Source organism: Capricornis sumatraensis, chromosome 9, assembly GCF_032405125.1.
Source record: "Capricornis sumatraensis isolate serow.1 chromosome 9, serow.2, whole genome shotgun sequence".
NCBI lineage: Eukaryota > Metazoa > Chordata > Mammalia > Artiodactyla > Bovidae > Capricornis > Capricornis sumatraensis.
In genome coordinates this window covers 86,132,733-86,151,867 of record NC_091077.1, presented here as the reverse complement: position 1 = coordinate 86,151,867, position 19,135 = coordinate 86,132,733, and the positions used below count along the sequence as shown (strand labels likewise).

At 39.9% G+C, this 19,135-nt stretch overlaps 1 non-coding gene across 1 annotated transcript; it reads right to left on the bottom strand.

Moving 5' to 3' along the window:
• Positions 1 to 728: 728 nt before the first annotated feature.
• TRNAC-GCA (transfer RNA cysteine (anticodon GCA)) lies at positions 729 to 801 on the bottom strand. The gene has a single exon. It is a non-coding gene; the product is annotated as a tRNA-Cys (tRNA).
• Between the last annotated feature and the right edge of the window lie 18,334 nt (positions 802 to 19,135).

Sequence of the window (19,135 nt, the reverse complement as noted above, 5' to 3'; positions counted from 1 at the left end):
TATTTCTGCTTTATTGACTATGCCAAAGACTTTGACCATGTGCATCACAACTAACTGTGGAAAATTCTTCAAGAGATGGGAATACCAGCCTACCTTATCTGCTTCCTGAGAAATCTGTGTGCAGGTCAAGAAGCAACTGTTAGAACCAGACATGAAAAAATGGACTGGTTCCAACTTGGGAAAGGAATACATCAATCTGTGTATTGTCACCCTGCTTATTTAATTTACATGCAGAGTACATCATGTGAACTGTTGGGCTGGATGAAGCACAAGCTGGAATCAAGATTGCCAGGAGAAATATCAATAACCTCAGACATGCAGATGAAACCACTCTTATGGCAGAAAGTGAAGAACTAAAGAGCCTCTTGATGAAAGTGAAGGAAGAGAGTAAAAAATTGGCTTAAAACTCAACATTCAGAAAAGTAAGATCATGGCATCTGGTTCCATCACTTCATGGCAAATAGATTGGGAAACTATGGAAACAGTGACAGACTTAATTTTCTTGGGCTCCAAAATCACTGCAGATGGTGATTTCAGCCATGAAATTAAAAGACACTTGCTCCTTGGAAGAATATCTATGATCAACCTGAGAAAGTGAGAAAGCGAAGTTGCTCAGTCATGTACAACTCTTTGTGACCCCATGGATTGTAGCCTACCAGGCTTCTCCATCCATGGAATTTTCCAGGCAAGAGTACTGGAGTCAGTTGTCATTTCCTTCTCCAGGGTATCTTCCTGACCCAGGGATTGAACCTGGGTCTCCTGCATTGCAGGCAGACACTTTACCATCTGAGCCAGCAGGAAAGCCCTCAGTTCAGTTCAGTGGCTCAGTTATGTCCGACTCTTTGCCACCCCATGAATCGCAGCAAGCCAGGCCTCCCTGTCCATCACCAGCTCCCAGAGTTCACTCAGACTCACGTCCATCGAGTCAGTAATGCCATCCAGCCATCTCATCCTCGGTCGTCCCCTTCTCCTGCCCCAGTCCCTCCCAGCATCAGAGTCTTTTCCAATGACTCAACTCTTCGCATGAGGTGGCCAAAGTACTGGAGCTTCAGCTTTAGCATCAGTCCTTCCAAAGAAATCCCAGGGCTGATCTCCTTCAGAATGGACTGGTTGGATTTCCCTGCAGTCCAAGGGACTCTCAAGAGTCTTCTCCAACACCGCAGCTCTAAAGAATCAGTTCTTCGGCACTCAGCCTTCTTCACAGTGCAACTCTCACATCCATCCATGACCACTGGAAAAACCATAGCCTTGACTAGATGGACCTTAGTCGGCAAAGTAATGTCTCTGCTTTTGAATATGCTATCTAGGTTCGTCATAACTTTCCTTCCAAGGAGTAAGCGTCTTTTAATTTCATGGCTGCAGTCACCATCTGCAGTGATTTTGGAGCCCGCCAAAATAAAGTCTGGCACTGTTTCCACTGTTTCCCCATCTATTTCCCATGAAGTGATATGACCGGATGCCATGATCTTCGTTTTCTGACTGTTGAGCTTTAGGACAACTTTTTCACTCTCCTCTTTTACTTTCATCAAGAGGCATTTTAGTTCCTCTTCAATTTCTGCCATAAGGGTGGTGTCATCTGCATATCTGAGGTTATTGATATTTCTCCTGGCAATCTTGATTCCAGCTTGTGTTTCTTCCAGTCCAGTGTTTCTCATGATGTACTCTGCATATAAGTTAAATAAACAGGGTGACAATATACAGCCTTGACGTACTCCTTTTTCTATTTGGAACCAGTCTTTTGTTCCATGTCCAGTTCTAACTGTTGCTTCCTGACCTGCATACAGATTTCTCAACAGGCAGGTTAGGTGTTCTGTTATTCCCATCTCTTGAAGAATTTTCCACAGTTTATTGTGATCCACACAGTCAAAGGCTTTGGCATAGTCAATAAAGCAGAAATAGATGTTTTTCTGGAACTCTCTTGCTTTTTCGATGATCCAGCAGATGTTGGCAATTTGATCTCTGGTTCCTCTGCCTTTTCTAAAACCAACTTGAACATCAGGAAGTTCACGGTTCATGTATTGTTGAAGCCTGGCTTGGAGAATTTTGAGCATTACTTTACTAGCATGTGAGATGAGTGCAATTGTGTGGTAGTTTGAACATTCTGTGGCATTGCCTTTCTTTGGGATTGGAATGAAAACTGATCTTTTCCAGTCCTGTGGCCACTGCTGAGTTTTCCAAATTTATTGGCATATTGAGTGCAGCACTTTCACAGCATCATCTTTCAGGATATGAAATAGCTCCACTGGAATGCCATCACCTCCACTAGCTTTGTTCATAGTAATGCTTTCTAAGGCCCACTTGACTTCACATTCTAGGATATCTGACTCCCTAGATGCATATTAAAAAAGCAGAGACATTAGTTTGCTGACTAAGGTCCACCTAGTCAAAGCTTTAGTTTTCCTAGTAGTCATTTATAGAGTTGGACCTTAAACAAAGCCTAGTGCCAAAGAATTGATTCTTTTGAACTGTGTTGTTGGAGAAGACTCTTCGGAGTCCCTTGGACTGCAAGGAGACCAAATCAGTCAATCCTAAAGGAAGTCAGTCCTGAATGTTCATTGGAAGGACTGATGCTGAACCTGAAGCTCCAATACTTTGGCCACCTGATGCGAAGAATGGACTCGTTGGAAAAACTCCCAATGCTGGGAAAGATTGAGGGCAGCAGGAGAAGGGGACAACAGAGGATGAGATGGTTTGATGGCATCACCAACTCAATGGACATGAGTTTGAGCAAGCTCCTGGAGTTAGTGATGGACAGGGAGGCCTGGCCTGCTTCAGTTCATGGGGTCACAAAGAGTTGGACACAACTTAGTGACTGAAGATGCTACTGGATTTTTCCATGCATGTGAGTCTAATTTTCTCCTTTCCATTCTGTTCCACTCGAGTATCTTATTCATGTGCCATTACTATACTGTATTAATGATCAAGGCTTCATAATGTAATTTAATACATGGTTTGGTTATTTGCTCCTCACAACCCTTGTTTGTAAAACTTTTTCGGGCCATTCTTTTTAATTTTTCTGTGTGAACTTTAGTATCAGTTCAGCCATTTCTTTAAACAAATCCTTATGGCATTTTTTGAGATTTGGTTGAATTTGTGAATTATAACTTAGGAAGACTTAATATCTTTGTGATGCTGTGTTTTTCCATTTAAAAACATTTCATTCATTCAAATCAGCTTTTGGATTTATTTTAGGATTACTTAACATTTTGCACATAAATTATGCATTTTTAAAAAGTTATGCCTCAGTTTACTTTAGGAAGAACTATTTATTCCTAGTTGTTTAATATTTTTGTTGCTATTTTTTCTTTCTTTAAAAAGTGTGTACTTATTTATTTGGCTGTGCTGGGTCTTAGTTGCCGCACGTGGGATCTAGTTCCCTGACCAGAGATGGAACTGAGGCCTCCTGCACTGGGAAAGTGGAGTTCTAGCCACTGACCCGTCAGAGAAGTCCCTTTGCTGCTATTGTAAACTGAGTCTTCTCTTCTATTTTTCCTTCTGCCAGGTTACTGTTTCTAGATATGCAGACTACTGATATCTGTATATTAATCTGATACCCTCTACCTGATTGATTCTCTACTTTATAGTTTATTTATTGATTCTCTTATTATTTATAGCTTATTTATTGATTCTCTTATTATTTATAGCTTATTTATTGATTCTCTTATTATTTATAGTTTATAGTAAAGTCTTTCAGGGTTTTCAGGCATGCAATATGTCAACCACAGATAGTGATAGTTTTGCTTTCTCCTTCTAAATTTTTAAACATGTCTTTTATACACCTTTTTTCTTTTGGCCACATTGACTAGTACTTCAAATATAATGGTAAAAATGGAAAAAATATAATGGTAAAAATGGTAAAGATAGCTGTACTCACAATGAGCATTCTTGCTCTTTTCCTAAGTGCAAATAATTGCAATGTTTTACTTTCACTATGATACTAATACTAATATATAAAAATGGATACCTGTGTATATATGTACATATATTCACATATGCATATATACATATATACACACATACATGCATATATGTAAATATTTATATATAGGCATAAATATATATTATATATTATACATAAACATTATATATGTATTATCTGTATGTATATGCTGATATATGTGTATATACATTATATCTATTAACATTTTGTGGAAATATCTGTCTGAATGATTTTAATAAGAATTGGTGTTAAATTTTTCAAAAGTTTTCTTTTACATCAATGGAAATGATCACATGATACTTCTCTTTAACTCTTATAATGTAATTGATTTTTAAATTGATTTTCCAATATTCAGCCATCTTTCAATTTTTAGAATCTGTCTAAGTGCTGATACATTATTTTTTTAAACGTGGTGTTGGATTTTAACTGCGCCCATGGGATTCTCCAGACAACAATACTGGATTGGGTAGCCGTTCCCCTTCCCAGGGGATCTTCCCAATCCAGGGATCGAATCCAGGTCTCCCCCACTTACAGGCAGCTGCTTTACCATCTGAGCCACCAGGGAAGCCCTATTTAACTGCTAAACTTTACTTAAAATTTATGCATTGATATTTATGTGTGATGGGCTTCCCAGGTGGAGTAGTGGTAAAGAATCTGCCTGCCAATGCCAGAGACACAGGAGACGTGGGTTCGATCCCTGGGTCAGGGAGATCCCTGGAGCAGGAAAGGGCAACCCTCTCCAATTTTCTTGACTGGAGAATTCCACGGGCAGAGGAGTCCCGCGGGCTACAGTCCCTGTCTCAAAGAGCTGGACGCAACTGAGTACACATGCATGCACACACACGCGTGTCCTAGACCAATAATCTAGGACAATATTACCTATCTATTTACCTAATTGTCTACTTTTCATTTTTTGTGGGGTTGGTTTTCCTGGACTTTGTAGCAAATTTGAATTTAAATTCCAAACCAGGATAAGGGCATATCAAGTGTCAGTTTTATGCACAGGTATAATTTTAATTTCCTACATTATGCAGGCCAGGACCTGGTTTCATATTTTCACATGTGTTTTAAGATCCAAGCCTTGTGATTACCGGGCTAATTCAATGTGTAAAGGCCTGTTTGCCAAAAACGTGGCTTCTGGCCTGCTCAGATCAAGAGATCCAAGAGAGAAACAGCAACCACGATGGAAGCTGTCCTTTATAATCTAATCAGAAATGACATATCGTTACTTCTGCCATATTCTATTGGTCATAGAGACCAACTCTGGTATAATATGGGAGGGAATTAACATGGGTATTAATTATAGGAGGTGGAGATCATTGGGAGCCATTTTAGATGCTGGCTACAAGTGTGCATATCCACTTTTAAAATGTATTAGTCCTGCTATATAATGATGGTCCATGACAACAATTTATTCTCAGCACTTAAGACAGTGTCTGACACATAATAGGCTCTGAGTAATTTTAAATAATTGATTAACTGATTTTATATCATTACAAATAGATATATCATAGTGTAGAAAGAGTGATTTTAAAAGTTTTCCAGGGAGGATTCATAGAAAAAGGATATCTTGGCTTCTATAATTTAGTAAAAAGAAGTTAAAAACCCCTAACTATTAATACTATGTTTTTGTGACTCCTAGACAATATTTCAAAAATTTTTATCACTTAACAAGGGAGGGTCAAGGGAAAGGTCATTTAAAGCTGTATTCCAGATAATAAATGCACAGAAAATATCAGAATAAAATAACTAATTATAGGCAACCATTGTCACTAAGTGCTACACCATCAAGTAAAATTTTGACAGGGAATCTCATAATGGAAGAATCAAGATAATACTACTTTAACCTTCTGATTTATCTAAGCTTCACTAAAGTTTGTCAACCAGTCATTTTGTGCCCTGTTTTATAGTATAACAGGAAACAATTCAGAATACTTGCCCGTAAAAATGAACTTGAATCTCTGTATATAACAGTGAGATTATAGAAAATATTAAGGGGAAGATATCTCAAGAAACTGGACTTCCCTGGTGGCTCAGAGGTTAAAGCGTCTGCCTCCAAGCGGGAGACCCGGGTTCAATCCCTGGGTCGGGAAGATCCCCTGGAGAAGGAAATGGCAACCCACTCCAGTATTCTTGCCTGGAAAATCCCGTGGACTGAGGAGCCTGGTGGGCTGCAGTCCACAGGGTCACAAAGAGTCGGACACGACTGAGTGACTTTACTTACATACTTACCTCAAGAAACTAATAGACCAAATCCAGAATGTGGGACATGCTAGGGGACAAAGTTTTCCCAGCAAGTGAATACCATGGGGAAAAGGAAAGATTTAACAGGAAAAAAATCAAGTGTAATGTATGGATCATGTTGGGATTCCAACAGAAATAAATCAAATGTGAACTCACATTGCTTAACTAATCAGAGCAATTTGAATGCAAACAGAATAAATGGTATAAAAGAATTAGCATTTATTTGATAATGATCTGGTGATTTTTAAAAATTTCAAAAATAAAGCCTTATCAGTTAGAGACACACTAAGGAATTCATAGGTGAATAATATGAACTCTTATGTCTAAGAATTGTTTTCAACTACTTAAAAGAAATAAAATATGGTAGGAAAATTGAAGGACCAAGATTGGCTAAATACTAAAAATTGTTAGAGCTGAGTGATAATAGAGATTCACTCTAATATTTTTTCTACTGTTGTATATCTTTCTATAACTTAAAAAACCCTCTGCTTTCATGGAGCTTACATTTTAGTGGAATATAGAGATAATAAAAGTAAACAAAAAAGTGTACAGTATTTTAAATTGCAGTAAGTGCTATGGAGAAACAGTAAATCAAACACAGAGGATTCAAAAATGTAAGATGCAGATGTATAATTTTTTAATGAATAATTTTAACTGGAGGCTAATTACTTTATAATATTATGGTGTTTTTTTTTGCCATAAGTGATATATAATTTTTAATAGAGTGGCTAAGAAAGTTCTCAGAGAGGATAAGTGAGTTGATACCTGAAGGAAGTGAGATAGCCATCTATCCAGATATCTGCACAAAGAACATTCCAGGCAGAGTAAAGAGCAAGTGCAAAGGCCCTGAGGCAGGTGTTTGAGTTGCTCAAGGAACCAGGTGTGATAGGAACAATGTGAGTGATGGGTTGAGTAGGAGGCGATGAGGTCAGGGGGGGAAAAAAGAGTGGAGGGGAGATACAGATCGTGTAGTTCTGCCTAAGTCACAGTGAAGTAAGATTTTAAATTTCTGCTTACGAGGTAAAATGGATACTACCAGTAGATGTGATATGTTTCTCTTGTAGCTCTAAGTAGCTACAACATGCTCGTGTGTGCATGCTCAGTTGTGTCCGACTCTGCAACCCCATGAACTGTAGCCTGCCAGGCTCCTCTGTCCGTGGAATTTTCCAGGCAAGAACACTGGAGTGGGTTGCCATTTCCTTTTCCAGGGGATCTTCCCGACCCAGAGATAGAACTTGCATTCCCTGTATTGTGTCCCCTTCCCTGAACCACCAGAGAAGCCCCATTTCAGAATAGTCAGGGCTCTTTTGGAAAATAGACAGGTATTTGGGGCTGGGCTTCCATGTACAAGTAGCTCACTATTCCATTTAAATCATGTTACTGAAAGTTATCACGCCCTTACATTCCATGCACAGCATTTACACGTAAATTCTAACTGCTCTATTTTCAAGTCATATGAGTCTGTTTAAATGCTTCAGTTTATGACTTACAAACCTTAACTAATTTAGAGAATGGTCTGCTGATCATAAACATATTACAAAGGGGCCAAGTAGGGTCCAAAACAGGAAATTTTCAGGGATATACTATAACATGTGTGTTAGTCACTCAGTCATGTCCGACTGTTAGTGACCCATGGACTATAGCCCGCCAGGCTTCTCTGTCCATGGAATTCCCCAGGCAAGAATACTGGAGTGGGTTGTCGTTCCCTTCTCCAGGGAATATTCCTGGTCCAGGGATCAAACCCAAGTTTCCCACATTGCGGGCAGGTTCTTTACCATCTGAGATACTAGGGAAGCCCATACTATAATATAGGATGCTATAAAATGTTTTTTTTAGGCTTTGTATTTTTCCCAGTTTTAACAATATCACAGAAATATCTCTGAGATCATAAATTCAGTTACTTATATTACTATTGTTATTATTTGCTTATTCACCATGCCCTGGTGGCTCAGATGGTAAAGAATCAGCCTGCAATGCAGGAGACCTGGGTTCGATCCTTGGGTTGGGAAGATCCCCTGGAGAAGGGAATCTCCTCTGGAGATTTCCAATGACAGAGGAGCCTGACAGACTCCTCCAATCCATGGGGTCACAAAAAGTCAGACACAACTGAGCGACTTTCACTTTCATGCCAATACTCAATGATTTGGGCCATGATTATGTGACAGACCATTCCAAAATTTCCTGAGCTGCTCTCTGGGGTGAGAAGCAGCTTAGTACTTTTGGCCAGGACTAGAATTCTGGGATTCAGGTCAGGTATGAGAGTGAAAAAACAACTACAGGGCATGTTGGAAAGAAGAACCAAAAATAGCATTCTTGAAGAAAGTTTCAAGAACTAAAGTTCAATTCCACATTAGGAGCTGGAGAATAAAACATGGTCAAAAGTAAGAGGTCTGCCAGTTTCCTTGCTCCTTTTCAACATGGTACTAGAAGTTCCAGCTAATAAGATAAAAAGAAAAAAAGGTTGGGGGAAAGACATACAGATTGTGAAGAAAGGTAAGCATCTTTCTTTGCAGGTACATGATTTTCTATGTATAGAAAACTCAAAAAAAGTGACCAAAAAACTGAAACTAATAAGAGATTATTGTAAAGTTGCAGAATACACAATTCATATATAGAATTTCACTGCTTTTCTATATGCTAGCAATGAACAATTGGAATTTGAAATTAAAAACTTAAAACCATTTATATAAGCCCCCCAATGAGATACTCAAGTATAAATCTAACAAATAATGCACAAGATCTATATGAGAAAACTCAAAATCTCCGATGAGCAAAATTGAAGAAGAACTGAAAAAATGGAGAGATATTCCATTCTCATGGAAAGGGGGGACTAGATTTTGTGAAGATACTAATTTTTCCCATCATCTATGGATTCAATGAGATTCAAATCAAAATCCAAGCAAGTTATATCTACGGATATAAACAAATTCTAAAGTTTGTGTGGAGAGGCAAAAGACCCAGAATACCTAGAATATTCTACACAATACTGAAGGAGAGGAGGTAAGTTGGAGGACTGACACTACTGACACGGTGATCAAAACAGTGTGATATTGGTGAAAGAACAGACGAACATCAATAGAACAGAATAGAGAGCTCAGAAAGAAACCCATATAAATTTAATGAACTGACCTTAGGCAAATGAGCAAAGGCAATATAATGGAGAAAATAAAGTTTTTGAACAAACAATGATAGACTATTTCTTCTGTGTATTCTTGCCACCTCTTCTTAATATCTTCTGCTTCTGTTAGGTCCATACCATTTCTGTCCTTTATTGTGCCCATCTTTGCATGAAATGTTCCCTTGGTATCTCTTAATTTTTTTGAAGAGGACTCTACTAGTCCTACTACTACTACTAAGTCACTTCAGTTGTGTCCAACTCTGTGTGACCCCATAGACGGCAGCCCACCAGGCTCCCCCGTCCCTGGGATTCTCCAGGCAAGAATACTGGAGTGGGTTGCCATTTCCTTCTCCAATCCATGAAAGTGAAAAGTGAAAATGAAGTTGCTCAGTCGTGTCCAACCCTCAGTGACCCCATGGACTGCAGCCTTCCAGGCTCCTCCGTCCATGGGGTTTTCCAGGCAAAAGTACTGGAGTGGGGTGCCATTGCCTTCTCCAAAGAGGACTCTAGTCTTTCCTATTCTATTGTTTTCCTCTATTTCTTTGCATTGACTGCTGAGGAAGGCTTTCTTATCTCTCCCTGCTTTTCTTTGGAACTCTGCATTCAGATGGATATATCTTTTCCTTTTCTCCTCTGCCTTTCACTTCTCTTCTTTTCTCAGCTATTTATAAGGCCTCCTCAGACAACCATTTTGCCTTTTTGCATTTCTTACACAAATATTATATGCAATGTTCTTATGCAATATCTTTTGCTATGTTATAGCAGCTTTATTCATAATTGCCAAAGTTGGGAAGCACTCAAGATGTCCTTCAGTAGGTGCTTGAATAAATAAACTATGGTACATCCAAACAACAGAATATTATTCAGTACTAAAAAGAATTAACTAGTAAGCCATGAAAAGACATGTGGAATCTTAAATACCTGGTACTGAGTGAATGAAGCTACCGTGAAAAGGCTACATATTTCATGATTCCAATTATATGACATTCTTCATTCCAAACTATGAAGTCAAAACACATCAGTGGTTGCAGGGGAGTGCGAGTGGGGAGGGATGAGCAGACAGAGCAAAGAGGAATTTTAGGACAGTGACACTATTCTGTATGATAGTGTAACGGTGGCTATATGGCATTATACATATGTCTAAGCCCATAGACTGCTTCCCTGGTGAGTCAGATAGTAAAGAATCTGCCTGCAAGCCAGGAGTCCAGGGTTCGATCCCTGGGTTGGGAAGATCCCCTAGGGAAGGGAATGGCAACCCACTCTAGTATTCTTGCCTGGAGAATTTCCTGGACACAAGAGCCTGGCAAACTACAGCACATGGGATTGCAAAGAGTCAGATATGACTGAGCTACTAACACTTTCACTTTTGAGCCCATAGAATATGTAACACCAAGAGTAAACTGTAATGTAAACTATGGAATTTGGTTGATGATGATATCAAAGTAGATTTTTCAATTGCAATAAGTGCCACCCCTGGAGTGCGAAGGTGTTGGTAGTGGGGGAGGCTAAGTCTGTTGGGGAAGAAAGAGTATATGGTAAGTTTCTGTACCTTCCCCTCAATTTAGTTGTAAGCCTGAAACTACACTAAAAAATGAAGTCAATAAATTACAAAAAAGTGATATGTCTATGGTTGGGATCAACAATTATGAATAAATATGAAATGGTACCTGGATACACTGACTGAGTTATTGTTACAGAGAAAAAAGACAAATTCATGGTATTCTTGTTTTCTTGGCTATGATCCAGTTTGGAAAATGTGAAGAGGCCTATATAGTCAGACTTGGTGTAGACACAGGGGTCAAGAGCCCATTATACAGTCCTCACAATGATCCAGGGGTCCAGAATACAACAGTGCGTATTTTTCTCTCCACTTATTTGATTCAAGCTCAAGATAGATTATCTGCCTGATTTGATTTACATGTCTGTCTACTCCATGAAATAATTACATTTTTAAGGTCAGGAGCCATATCTAGTTTCAGTTTGTCAATCACTATTTTTTGAAGCAAGGAAAGAATTATATTGGCCAAAGATAGGAGACTTCACTTGGACTCACATATCTCAAGCCTAAAGAAGCCAGGTTACTAGCGTATTTACAAAAAGCAGCAGTTAATGCCCACTTCACAAGCTTACAAATATGAAGTTGGCCCCACAGTCTCAATGTACAGCCTTTGTGAAATTTCATAGTGATGTGAAAATCAATCTCATGAACAATCTCAGCAGTAGCAATGATAGGCTTATCTCTTGCTTTTGCTCATCTGGATGTGTGCTGTTGACTGTGTAGAGATGGAAGGCTAGAAGCAGCTGTTCTTGTGGAATTAAATGAGAATTTCTTATAGATTCTCTGCCCCAAATAATTTCCTCTCTTTTTTATGCCTTATGCTTACAAAGCCTATATTTTTAATACTAAAAAGGCCCTGATAGAGTACAAACAAAAATACAAAGTGATATGACTACAAACTGATAATTAATTTGACTGCAATGCCCTCTCAAACTCATCACTCCTTGCAGTTTCTGTTTCAAGCTGCACTCCCAGGCAGGAAAGAGAAACTTCTTAGATAGAAGAGGGTTCCTGAGGAATGGGAGGATTTGAGTTTCCTTGCTAAATACTCCCAAACAAGCAAACTGTTAAGATCTATTCAGGGTACAACCTGGTGAAATTTCTATGATGAAGCACTGATCAATAGGGCAGATCCAGGCATCGTGACTGCTCTGGGAAGTGGTGAGCTGCCACTAGATGTTGGATGCCTTCAGAGTGAAGAAAAATAGACAGGTATGTTTTCTTCCAGTTTCCTACTCCTTTGGAAACTGTAGATATTTTATTCTCTTCTTTTAAATAATTCTGGGATTTCAGACAAATGATCATACCCAAATTTCATCCAACAAATTTCTCATGCATCCAATCAGTTTATGTATTTGAACAAAAGGCACAAGCCATTAAAATCAAAGGGTATATTCTGTAGAATCTCAGAAATCTCAGCCTGAGATGCTTTTGTACCATATACATTTCAATAAGCAACAATTCAAAGCTTTTGTATTTTATTCAACCAAGATTTTAACAAGAAATAATCAGAAGAAGCTATGGATAGATGGATCTTTCCATGAAGGAAGGTAAAATGTATCTCCTGTTTTCAATTGTAGAGTGAACACCTATGCAATCAGTTCAGGTCAGTTGCTCAGTCATGTCCAACTCTTTGTGACCCTATGGACTGCAGCATGCCGGGCTTCCCTGTCCATCAACAACTCCTGGAGCTTGCTCAAACTCAGGTCTGTTGAGTCAGTGATGCCACCCAACCATCTCATTCTCTGTCATCCCCTTCTTCTCCTGCCTTCAATCTTTCCCAGCATCATGGTCTTTGACCCCTAGCGACCCCACAGACTGCAGACTACCAGGCTCCTCTGTCCATGGGATTTTCCAGGCAAGAGTACTGGAGTGGGGTGCCATTGCCTTCTCCGTGGAAAAGCCATAGCTTTGAGTATATAGACATTTGTCAATAAAGTAATCTCTGCTTTTTAACATGCTATCTCGTTTTGTCATAACTTTTCTTCCATGGAGCAAGCATCTTTTAATTTCATGGCTGCAGTCACCATCTGCAGTGATTTTGGAGCCCCCAAAAATAAAGTCTGACACTGTTTCCATTGTTTCCCTATCTATTTGCCTTGAAGTGATAGAACCAAATGCCATGATCTTCGTTTTTTGAATGTTGAGTTTTAAGCCAGCTTTTTCACTCTTCTCTTTCACTTTCTTCAAGAGGCTCTTTAGTTCTTCTTTATTTTCTCCCCTAAGGGTGGTGTCATCTGCATATCTGAGGTTATTGATATTTCTCCTGGCAATCTTGATTCCAGCTTGTGCTTCCTCCAGCCCAGCGTTTCTCATGATGTACTCTGCATAGAAGCTAAATAAGCAGGGTGACAATATACAGCCTTGATGTACTCCTTTTCCGATTTGGAACCAGTCCACTGTTCCATGTCCATTTCTAACTGTTGCTTCTTGACTGTCATACAAATTTCCCTAGAGGCAGGTCAAGTGGTCTGGTGTTCCCATCTCTTGAAGAATTTTCCACAGTTTGTTGTGATGCACACAGTCAAAGGCTTTAGTGTAGTCAATGAAGCAGAAGTAGATGTTTTTCTGGAACTCTCTTGCTTTTTCTATGACCCAGTGGCTACTGGCAATTTGATCTCTGATTCCTCTGCCTTTTCTAAATTCAGATTGAACATCTGGAATTTCTCAGTTCATGGACTGTTGAAGCCTCTCTGAGAATTTTCAGCATTACTTTGCTAGCATGTGAGATGAGTACAATTGTGCAGTAGTTTGAACATTCTTTGGCATTGCCTTTCTGTGGGATTGGAATGAAAACTGACTTTTTCTAGTCAGTGCCTAAGACTGTGGAGTAGAAGGAAGTGCTCTCATTTTCTCCTGTGAGACTTTCAAAATTGCAGCTATCTGCTGAGCAACCATCGACAGGAGAATGTTAGATCCCACCAAAAAAAGATATCCCATGGCCAAGGGCAAAGGAAAAGCCCCAACAAGATGATAGAAGGGGCAAAATTGCATTTAGAATCAAACCCCATACCTACCACAGAGATTTGGAGGGCTCAAACAAAACCTTGTATTCACCAGGACCCAGGGACCCCACGAGATGGAACCGGACCTGCCTTTGAATGTTTGAGTGTCTCCTGTGGAGGCATGGGTCAGCAGTGTCCTGCCATGGGGAGAGGGGCTGTGGCTGCAGCAGACCTAGGAGGTGTGGCATGTGAGCCCCACCATAGAGCCACCGAGCAGACAACCCACAAACTGGAGAACAATTATACCAAAGAATTTCTCGCAGTCTTGCAAAAATTCTAGGGCCCACAACTGATCAATGCAATATCAGCCATGAAAGAATGTGAACAAAGCCTTGAACAATTAAAACGCCACCAGTTATAGCACAAAAGAGATAAGAAATGTACTTTTCTCATTTCAATCCATTGCTCTTTAAATAAGAAAAACAACATTCCTTTGGACATCTGTCAGTACTGTTTCGAATACTCCTCTGGAATATTTTTATGTTTAATTAAAGCTTTGTTTTCATACTACCCTGAGCATTGTTCACTGGTGTAAAGACAGAATGGGGATTAAACATAATCGACACAGGGAAAAGTGACCATGTAAGTTGAGCTTACTGGTGGTATAACTAATTAAAAATCAATAAGCGGGACTTCCTTGGTGATACAGTGGATAAGAATCTGCCTGCCAATGCTGCAGCCACAGGTTCAATTCCTGGTCCAGGAAGATTTCCACATGCTGTGGAACAGCTAGGCCTGTGCTCCACTATCGAGCCCAGGCTCTGGAGCCTGTGAGCCACAAGTATTGAGCCCATGCACCTCAACTACTGAGGCCTGCATGCTCTAGGGCCCGGAGCCACAACAAAGACCCCCTGAGCTGAAACTACTGAAGCCTCTGCACCTAGAGCCTGTGCTCTGCCAAGAGAGAAGCCACCACAGTAAGAAGCCCTCGCACTGCAATTAGAGAGGCCCGTCTCTGCAATGGGAGAAGTCCCATGTGAGACAATCAGGACTCAGCACAGCCCTGCCCTGCAAAACCCAGTAAGCTTTGAAATTTAAAACTAGTGCAGTCTTTCAGCGAAAACTCAGGTTTACCATTCTTATAGCAATTTTAATAAACAAACATGGAAATATAAAATATGATAAGCCAGGCATTAATTATTCACTTTACAAAAGGTATTTTTATTGTAAGGAAGTTTTTTCAAGGAAAGTATTTCACGTGTAGATTAAATACATAACTTAATTTACAAGTATCTTATTTGTAACTGCCCTTAAAGATGCTAATAGTTGCTCAATGTAGAATATTCTTATGTTGAACCAGGAAAAACACATAAAATGTAAATCATTAATATGATCTGATCTTATGATGTGAGATTGCTGGTCAAATTTAAGTACAGGAGAACAAGTCACATTGTCCAGAAAGAAATGGCAGACATTATACTTCTCAATGTCATTTTGTTATTTTACTTTAAATGCCTTTTCTGTACTTTTTTACTATCTTACTCTTTTTTTTTTTTTTTTTTGGTCTCTTTTATACCTGTATCTTAGCATTGCAAAGAGTCAGACACGACTGGTGACATAGCACGCATGCATGCACATATCTGTGTTTTTGCTCTTTATCTCATTTATTTCTCTTCTTTCATTCCTTGCTATCTATGCATTATGTCTATAGTGGTACCCAGTGACATTTCCAACACTGCTTGGTCCTCTGTTAGTATCAGTTCAGGTCAGTTGCTCAGTCATGTCTGACTCTTTGCAACCCCATGGACTGCAGCACACCAGGCTTCCCTGTCCATCACCAACTCCTGAAGCTTGCTCAAACTCATGTTCACCGAGTCGATGATGCTATTCAACCATCTCATCCTCTGTCATCCCCTTCTCCTCCTGCCTTCAATCTTTCCCAGCATCAGGGTCTTTTCCAGTGAGTCAGTTCTTCGCATCAGATGGCCCAAGTATTGCAGTTTGTATACTCTATGTATACATAATTATATTTAGATATTAGTAAATTAGTCCATATGACTATATTGGTTCATGGAATGGCCAGGCTGTCCAACTCAGTGTCCAGATCAAAAGACTCACTGGGAGGCTTTTTCTAGGAAACAAGCAGCCACTCCCATATTGTAACTTCCTAGTATTTACTGGGTTGGAGAAAAAGTTCATTAGGGTTTTTCCATAAGATGTTATGGAACTTTTTGGCCAACCCAATATAATATTTGCCCTAAGAGAAACTTCTCAGAGCTAGATTTTATTTTCAGATGATCATTCTGAAAACTGATTTCCAGCTCTGAAAAACAAGCCCTTTCAATATGCCTCACTGAAGAAGGTTTTCTTATCTCTCCTTGCTATTCTTTGGAACTCTGAATTGAAATGGGTATATCTTTCCTTTTTGCCTTTGACTTTTGCTTCACTTATTTTCAGAGCCATTTGTAAGGCCTTGTTCAACAACCATTTTACCTTTTAGCATTTCTTTTTCTTGGGGATGATCTTGAGCCCTGCCTCCTGTACACTCTCATGAACCTCTGTCCATAGTTCTTCAGACACTCTGTCTATCAGATCTAACCCTTTGAATCTATTTCTCACTTCCACTGTATAATTGTAAGGGATTTGATTTAGGTCATACCTGAATTGTCTAGTGACTTTCCCTACTTTCTTCAATTTAAGTCTGAATTTGGCAATAAGGAGTTCATGATCTGAGCCACAGTCAGCTCCCAGTCTTGTTTTAGTTGACTGTATAGAGCTTCTCCATCTTTGGCTGCAAAGAATATAATCAATCTGATTTCAGTGTTGACCATTTGGTGATGTCCATGTGTAGAGTCTTCTCTTGTGTTGTTGGAAGAGGGTGTTTGCTATGACCAGTGCATTTTCTTGGCAAAACTCTATTAGTCTTTGCCCTGCTTCATTCTGCATTCCAAGGCCAAATTTGCCTGTTACTCCAGGTATTTCTTGACTTCCTACTTTTGCATTTCAGTCCCCTATAATGAAAACGACATCTCTTTTGGGTGTTAGTTCTAAAAGGTCTTGTAGGTCTTCATAGAACCATTCAACTTCAGCATCTTCAGCATTACTGGTTGGGGCATAGACTTGGATTACTGTGATATTGAATGGTTTGCCTTGGAAATGAATAGAGAACATTCTGTCGTTTTTGAGATTGCATCCAAGTACTGCATTTCGGACTCTTTTGTTGACCATGATGGCTACTCCATTTCTTCTGAGGGATTCCTGCCTGCAGTAGTAGATATAATGGTCATCTGAGTTAAATTCACCCATTCCAGTCCATTTTAGTTCGCTGATTCCTAGAATGTCTATGTTCACTCTTGCCATCTCCTGTTTGACCATTTCCAATTTGCCTTGATTCACACAAGCTGGAATCAAGACTGCCGGGAGAAATATCAATAACCTCAGATATGCAGATGACACCACCCTTATGGCAGAAAGTGAAGAGAAACTAAAAAGCCTCTTGATGAAAGTGAAAGAGGAGAGTAAAAAAGTTGGCTTAAAGCTCAACATTCAGAAAACAAAGATCATGGCATCTGGTCCCATCACTTCATGGGAAATAGATGGGGAAACAGTGGAAACAGTGTCAGACTTTACTTTTGGGGGGCTCCAAAATCACTGCAGATGGTGACTGCAGCCATGAAATTAAAAGACGCTTACTCCTTGGAAGAAAAGTTATGACCAACCTAGATAGCATATTCGAAAGCAGAGACATTACTTTGCCGACTAAGGTCCATCTAGTCAAGGCTATGGTTTTTCCTGTGGTCGTGTATGGATGTGAGAGTTGGACTGAGAAGAAGGCTGAGCACCGAAGAATTGATGCTTTTGAATTGTGGTGTTGGAGAAGACTCTTGAGAGTCCCTTGGACTGCAAGGAGATCCAACCAGTCCATTCTGAAGGAGATCAGCCCTGGGATTTCTTTGGAAGGAATGATGCTAAAGCTGAAACTCCAGTACTTTGGCCACCTCATATGAAGAGTTTAGTCATTGGAAAAGACTCTGATGCTGGGAGGGATTGGAGGCAGGAGGAGAAGGGGACAACAGAGGATGAGATGCCTGGATGGCATCACTGACTCGATTGTCGTGAGTCTGGGTGAACTCTGGGAGTTGATGATGGACAGGGAGGCCTGGCGTGCTGTGATTCATGGGGTCGCAAAGAGTCGGACATGACTGAGTGACTGAACTGAACTGAACTGATAGAGCTTCTCCATCATTGGCTGCAAAGCATATAATCAATCTGATTTTGGTGTTGACCACCTGGTGATGTCCATGTGTAGAGTCTTCTCTTGTGTTGGAAGAGGGTGTTCTCTATGACCAGTGCATTCTCTTGGCAAAAGTCTATTAACCTTTGCCCTGCTTCATTCTGTTCTCCAAAGCCAAATTTGCCTGTTACTCCAGGTGTTTCTTGACTTCCTATCTTTGCATTCCAGTCCCCTATAATGAAAAGGACATCTTTTTTGGGTGTTAGTTCTAGAAGGTCTTGTAGGTCTTCATAGAACTGTTCAAATTCAGCTTCTTCAGCATAACTGGTCAGGGCACAAACTTGGGTTAGAAAGACTAGAGATCTCTTTGAGAAAATTAGACATACCAAAGTAGCATTTCATGCAGAGATGGGCTCAATAAAGGACAGAAATGGTATGGACCTAACAGAAGCAGAAGATATTAAGAAAAGGTGGCAAGAATACACAGAAGAACTATACAAAAAAAGAACTTCATGATGCATATAATCACGATGGTGTGATCATTCACCTAGAGCCAGACATCCTGGAATGTGAAGTCAAGTGGGCATTACGAAACATTATTATGAACAAAGCTAGTGGAGGTGATGGAATTTCAATTGAACTATTTCAAATTCTAAAAGATGATGCTGTGAAAGTGCTGCACTCAATATGTCAGCAAATTTGGAAAACTCAGCCGTGGCCACAGGAACAGAAAAGGACAGTTTTCATTCCAATTCCAAAGAAAGGCAATGCCAAAGAATGCTCAAAGTGAAAGTGAAGTTGCTCAGTTGTGTCCGACTCTTTGCGACCACATGGACTGTAGCCTACCAGGGTCCTCCCTCCATGGGATTCTCCAGGCAAGAGTACTGGAGTGGGTTGCCATTTCCTTATCCAGGGGATCTTCCCGAGCCAGGGATCAAACCTGGGTCTCCTGCATTCCAGGCAGATGATTTAACCTCTGAGCCACCAGGGAAGCATGCTCAAACTACCTCACAATAGCACTCATCTCACACGCTAGTAAAGTAATGCTCACAATTCTCCAAGCCAGGCTTCAGCAATATGTGAACCGTGAACTTCC